Genomic DNA, 6,199 nt, shown 5'->3' on the forward strand with positions numbered 1-6,199 from the left:
TTAAGCATATGTTTACAATCATATGTTTACAAGCCGGTTTTCAAGGGTGAGTTCTACCCATGGGTTTATAACATTTAGTATCAGAGCCAACCTCTTGGGGACCCTTTCCTTGCAAGCCGGTTTTTAAGAGTGAGTTATACCCATGGGTTTTTTGTAACACCCTCCTCCTTCCTCTCCTTTTTGTTCGTTTTTCCTCAATAATAATGCTTTCTAACTTGTCAACCTGGTGTAATTTCAAATCTTTTTCTAACTTGTCAATCGGATGTAATTTCAAATCTTTTGCTTTGTCGTGTATGATAAACAATCTCTAAAGTTCAATCTCCGTATCAAAGTACTAATGGAGCTTTTACAGTATAGGTTCCATCCTTTGCATCCAGAAATAATTGCAAGTGGGAGCTTCGATTATGAAGTTCGATTATGGGATGCAAACACATCAGAGTGTATAGGATCACAAGATTTTTGTACATTTTACTGACTCTCTTGTTCAGTTACCTTCTGCAATAGTGGCTGCAGTTTTCAGTTAATAATATTCTTTAAGCTTATATTACTACTCATGTGGATCTTATTGCTACTTTTCTTGTAACAGATCGCCGTATCGCATCCATTGCTTTCCATGCTAATTAAAGGAGATATCCTTGCCGTTGCATCAGGACACAAGGTATTGATTTTTGCCATACAACTTTTCTGTAGTTCTATCATGCTTAAAGGTTTTTCTTTTGATCCTAAATTTTTATTTTTATTTAAGTTCATAAGTCATGACTTTATAGATCTATTATCAGCTTATCGCTGACAAATCAAATCCTGTTCAGTTATACATATGGCAGTACAAAAAGAGAGGAGAAGCTTCACAACCAAACTTTATATTAAAGACAAGGCATTTGCTTTGAGAAGTGCATTTTCCCCCTCATGATGCTCGATTTCTGTTAATAGCTGAGGTCAATTATCCAAAAACACTCAACACCTTTTGGGTTTACTTGTGATATCCTCCTCTAGCTGTTTTTATGGCAAATGCTCATTCCCGTGAATGTGTTAATGACTGCTGAACTACCTCTCATATCCATACCTTTCTTCTTTGTGCCTTTATTTGCCATAGATGGTTCGACTAGCATGCAAGTCGAGCCTTCTGCTTCAATGCGGTTTCAAGTGGATGCAAATGAAGTGCAGCAACATTATAATAGTAAGGTTTCTCCTATCGAAACATTTTGTACTATTCCTACTGGCTCACACAATGCTGCTAATAATCATTTACCTAGTGGAACAGGAAATGATGTTTATGACCCCATAGTGGATGCAATGGAAGCTTATTAAATACCGCCTATTGGAAGAAGCCAATGGGGAAGCTCTACTAACTTAGATACTACTGGTGGTGTCAATACTGTGATTCGTGGAGTACCTGTGTATATTCCAAACAGCCTGGATCTTGCTGAGATTGGACACCATCAGTTCTTACCTAAGAGAGATCCAAGTGGTTGGGAGCTACCTTTTTTGCAAGAATTGTTTGTGGGTCAAAGCCAAGCTGTTGTTCCTTCAGTGCTGCCTCTAAATGATGATGGCAGTAGTCATGAGCCATCAGCTCAATATATAAATTTTTCCATCTCGGCATCTCATCTGTCTACTCAAAACGTGACAATGCTAGGAGGCATCAGCCTGCCTAGCATTTCTGGAAGATCTAGCTTGCAATATCGCTTTTCAAACTCTCACTTCTCTGTATCTGATTCTGTGGAGGGTGCTGCTCTGGTTAATGCCCCCAAGTGATTGGGTTGATACTCAACCCATTATCAGTAGAATCCAGTCGAAAATCACCACTTCACTGGCTGCTGTAGCTACTGCAGAGCTACCTTGCACTGTGAAGCTAAGGGTATGGCCACATGATGTTGAAAATCTTTTTTTCCCACTTAATGCTGAAAGATGTTGCTTACCTTACCCCATGCCGTCCTATGTAGGTAAGCATGAAATTTTAATATTCAAATACAACTGTTATGGTGCTTTAGTATTGTAATGGGTATTAGTGTCGTGGCATGGGTGAGGTCATGGGTTCAAGTCCCATTGAGTGTGTGTAACTTAACAAACCAAAAAAAAAAAAAGGGTGCCGTAGCATGGCTTTCAATTTTCAAATATCTATTGCATTTTCTAGACAAAGGCCACCATTTGTATGGACCTACAATATTCTTTATTAGGAGTGATATCATTTTAAACAGGGTGTTGCATTTAACATTTTTTTGGGCTGCAATTGTATTTGAAGTGAAATGAGTGCCCATTTTTCGCCTTGTAGGAGATTTTTAGTGGCATGTGTTGCATGCACTCTTCCTCATATGGAGGTTGATCCAGGATATCAGACTCTAATCCATCAAGATCCTGGAGCTGGAACATCCCCAACACAACATCCGGTCAAGTCATATACGAGCTTCGCACTTATTCTCTTGAGAAGGCAACATAAAGCTTCATTCCCATCATCAACTCTTGTCATGCATTCAACATTTCCCTTATGTTATTGTTTTTCCTGCTAAAATTTTTATGTTGGTGTGTCACCTTATGAACTTGTCTATTTTACTTTTGCAGCTTTGGTTTAGTGCTTGTATCACAAGCCATAAGAGCTGCTCAAGGTTTGACTTCTATCCAAGTCAATTGTCTTTTGTGGATAAATGGAATGTGCATCTGAATTCATTGTCCTATTGGCTGGAAATTTGTGTCAAGTTCTCATATTTCAGTCTTTTAAAACCACAATTCTTCATTGATCCATAAAAATTTGGGTTGCATGTCACCAATCCAACAACTTAGGCAATTGTGATTGGTCCACTATTCAACAAATGTATTAATTTTTATTTAGAAGTTTACTTTTTATTAGAAAGTGTATGCATAATAGGAAAAAAGGAAATTTAGAGACCTCAATGATGTGCCAATGATTTCAACAATGACACAGTTCAGTGTTTTATGCACGAGTTGTTCACATATATTATACTAGTTTAAGTTTTTACACCATGTTCATTGACATTTTTGTGTTAACTTTGCTTCAAAAGGAACTGCAAGTCGCAAGACGTCTCTGCAGTTTAATTGTAATCCACCAGTTTGACTGGTGATTCAAATTGTTTAATATAGTTTGGCCAAAACTAAATCAAGACTGGTCAATGAGAGAATGGTCAACAGTCTAAGCAATCCAACTGTCCAATAATGGGTTAAGACATTGCTCCTTAATGATGTGACCTATATAGTATAATAGGGAAGCCTTTGGCCCTTTTGTTTCAAGAATGACGTAAAGTTTGTAATAAGGTCAAAATGTTTTTGTTACAAATTCTGAATGTTAGTGGACATAGGTCTTTTTTTGTATACTGCTTTTCCCCCTTGCTTCTTTATCTTAATTTTGAATGCTCTTAATTAGTATGAGTAATGCAATTGCCATTGTTTCATAGAATTTTACAAGCCTACTTAATGAATTTTATAAAGGGAGGATTTAATTGAGGATGCTCAAAATTTATGTGGGATTTTGCATGCTGTGCGTAAAAACAACCCCAACACCCCCCCCCTCTCCTCCCCCCACCCCTATGGGTGGTCCTTTCTTTGCCTTCTAAACCTAGTTTTAAAATTTGACGTACTTTGTGAACGTTCATTTGGTTTATTTACTTGATTGAAGTGTTGAAACTTCAGTGTCCTGTTTGCATTGCTGTCTAAGATCCCAGAGGATTGGTACAACCAAAAAACTTCATATTATTATGAGCTGAACATGTGCATTTGTTGTATTTGCGGTTGTCACCTATATCTGAGTACACATCACTTGCCCATGGTTGACATCATGGTTCTCTTTTTACAAGCATTGTCAATGATGGGGAAACAACATTACATACTACACTATTCTGGAGGTGACAGCATTTTCTTGGCTTTATTTGTTACAATAGATTCCTTTCATGAATTTTCTTTTAACTGCTACTTTATTATGCTGGAAAATTTCTCTGTTAGACTCAGTTCTCTACAAAGTTTCAAATATGGAACTCGTGGGAGTGCTTCCAAGTGCAGAGGATGAAGTCTAGTCAATGTTGCTTGCTTTCATCCATTTGCTGGAGGAGGTCTATTTTATGTAAGAAAGGTGTGGCTGGGTACGTTCAAAGAAATCTTGGTTATAATTAGTAGGGCTGTCCAGACCCACCCGTCGCCCGACAACCCGGCAAAACCGCCCGACGCCAACCCAATCCCGGCCCGAACCAAAGGTCCAGTCGGTCGGCGGCGGATTACCGTTCTCAAAAACCGACGCCGGTGGGTCGAGTGGCGGGTTTGCATCTTCAAAACCCAAGCAACCCGAACCCGATCGAAGCTATAAAAAAATCCTGCCAAATCCTACAAAAACAAGCCAGATCCAGCAAGATCTAGGCCAGATACGGCTAGATCTGGTGGGATTTAGCCAGATCCAGCCAAATTTCAATAGTTTCTAGCGAAAAAAATGCAGATTTCAGAAGAAAAAAATCCAATTTCCGGCATTTTTTACCCAGTTTTCGACAATATTTTCCAGGTTCCAGCGATATTTTCCAGTTTCCGTCAAGTTTTTTGAAGTTTCCGGCAGGATTTTCCAGTTTTCGGCGAAAATTCTAGAGTCTGGCATCGATTTTTTTTCAGATTTCGACTCCTTTTTTAATTTCGGCAACCGATCCGACCCGACCGACGTTTACCATCACCCGAAACCGAACCGACCGATTTTTCCAACGGTTGGTTTCGGGTTACTCCGCCCTCCACCCGCCGCCGGCGGGTCGAGTCTGGGTTGGGTCGAAAACCAACCCGACCCAACCCATGGACAGCCCTAATAATTAGTGTTGATATTATTAAAATTGCTTTTTTACTGTTGAATACAGGAAAAGGGAAGCCTAGGGTTTTGCATTGTGATGGTGCTCGTGGTGTGCATTGCACTAGATTAAATTACATTCCTAAGGAAAACATGGCTTTTGTAAGATAGTGATCAGTTTGTGGCCTATTCTTCCTTTTTTGTTGTTTATGATTTTATTTTTGAATATGAAAAGCCTTGTTCTTTTTACATTTTTATGAATATTCCTCCCCCCAAACTCTCCCTCCCCTTCTTTTTTCTTCTTATTTTTCTTTTATTCCTCCTTTTGTTTTGTCACAAAATTGTTTCTAACTTAATCTATATATTACTAAAAGCTGAAGCATAGCATTTAATACTGTTACGCTCACGTAAAGCCACGTTAGCGCCCAAGTCATTATCTTTTTTATTTCTATTTTCTTATATTTAATTTTTATTATTTATTATTTCATATTTACACTTCTCTAACCTTTCTTCCTCCTTTACCTTTTCATCTCCTCGCTACTTCTCCAACTTTTCTCCTTACCTCACCTTCTCATCTCCCCACTATCCTCTACATTAATATTATTCTTCATCATTCCCTTCATCTTCCTCTATTTTTGTCTCTTCTTATTCACACCCTCTTACTATAAATTTGTCACTATCTATTTCATTCTATGCAAAGTTTTCCCTTACAAAAAAAAAGGTTCACTCTCTCTCTCTCTCTCTCACACACACACACACACAATTTTTGGGTGGATTTTTATTTTTTATTTTTCTTACATTTTCGCTTCAGGTTGATAATTTTTTATATTCTTTAATCTACTTTGGGTTAATGCGATTCAATTTTGTTTTTTTTAATTGTTGTGTTTTTTTTTTCTCTCTTTGATTGTTAAATGTTATCCTATAGCATTATAAAGGATTAAATATAGCATATAAAAATATAATATTATTCTACTACATAGCATGATTTGGATAATTTAATTTGGTAGTTACTGTAATTTGATAACATGATTTTTATAGTGCTCAATTTAGATGTTAAACTATGAGATTTTAATCATTTTTGTTTATTTTTTAATCATTTGTGGTGAAAAGGTACTCTTAATAATTGTATTAGAATCTATATCTATATCTATATATTACTAAAAGATGAAGCGTAGCGTTTAATACTGCTGCGCTCACGTTGAGTCATGTCAACATCCACGTCATTATCTTTTTTCTTTCCATTTTCTTATAATTTTTTTTAATTTCATATTTACACTTCTCCAACGTTTCTCCCTCCCCTACCTTTTCATCTTCCCACTACTTCTCCAACATTTCTCCTTCCCTCACATTTTCATCTCCCCACTATCCTCTACATTAATATCATTCTTCATCTTTCCCTTCATCTTTCTCTATTATTGTCTTTTCTTATTCACA

The 6,199-nt window shown here is 37.2% G+C and overlaps 1 pseudogene; it reads left to right on the forward strand.

The window, feature by feature from the left end:
- The first annotated feature begins 337 nt into the window (after positions 1–337).
- On the forward strand, positions 338–4,936 carry LOC142620602 (uncharacterized; annotated as a pseudogene).
- Positions 4,937–6,199: the final 1,263 nt, after the last annotated feature.

Source organism: Castanea sativa, chromosome 12, assembly GCF_040712315.1.
Source record: "Castanea sativa cultivar Marrone di Chiusa Pesio chromosome 12, ASM4071231v1".
NCBI lineage: Eukaryota > Viridiplantae > Streptophyta > Magnoliopsida > Fagales > Fagaceae > Castanea > Castanea sativa.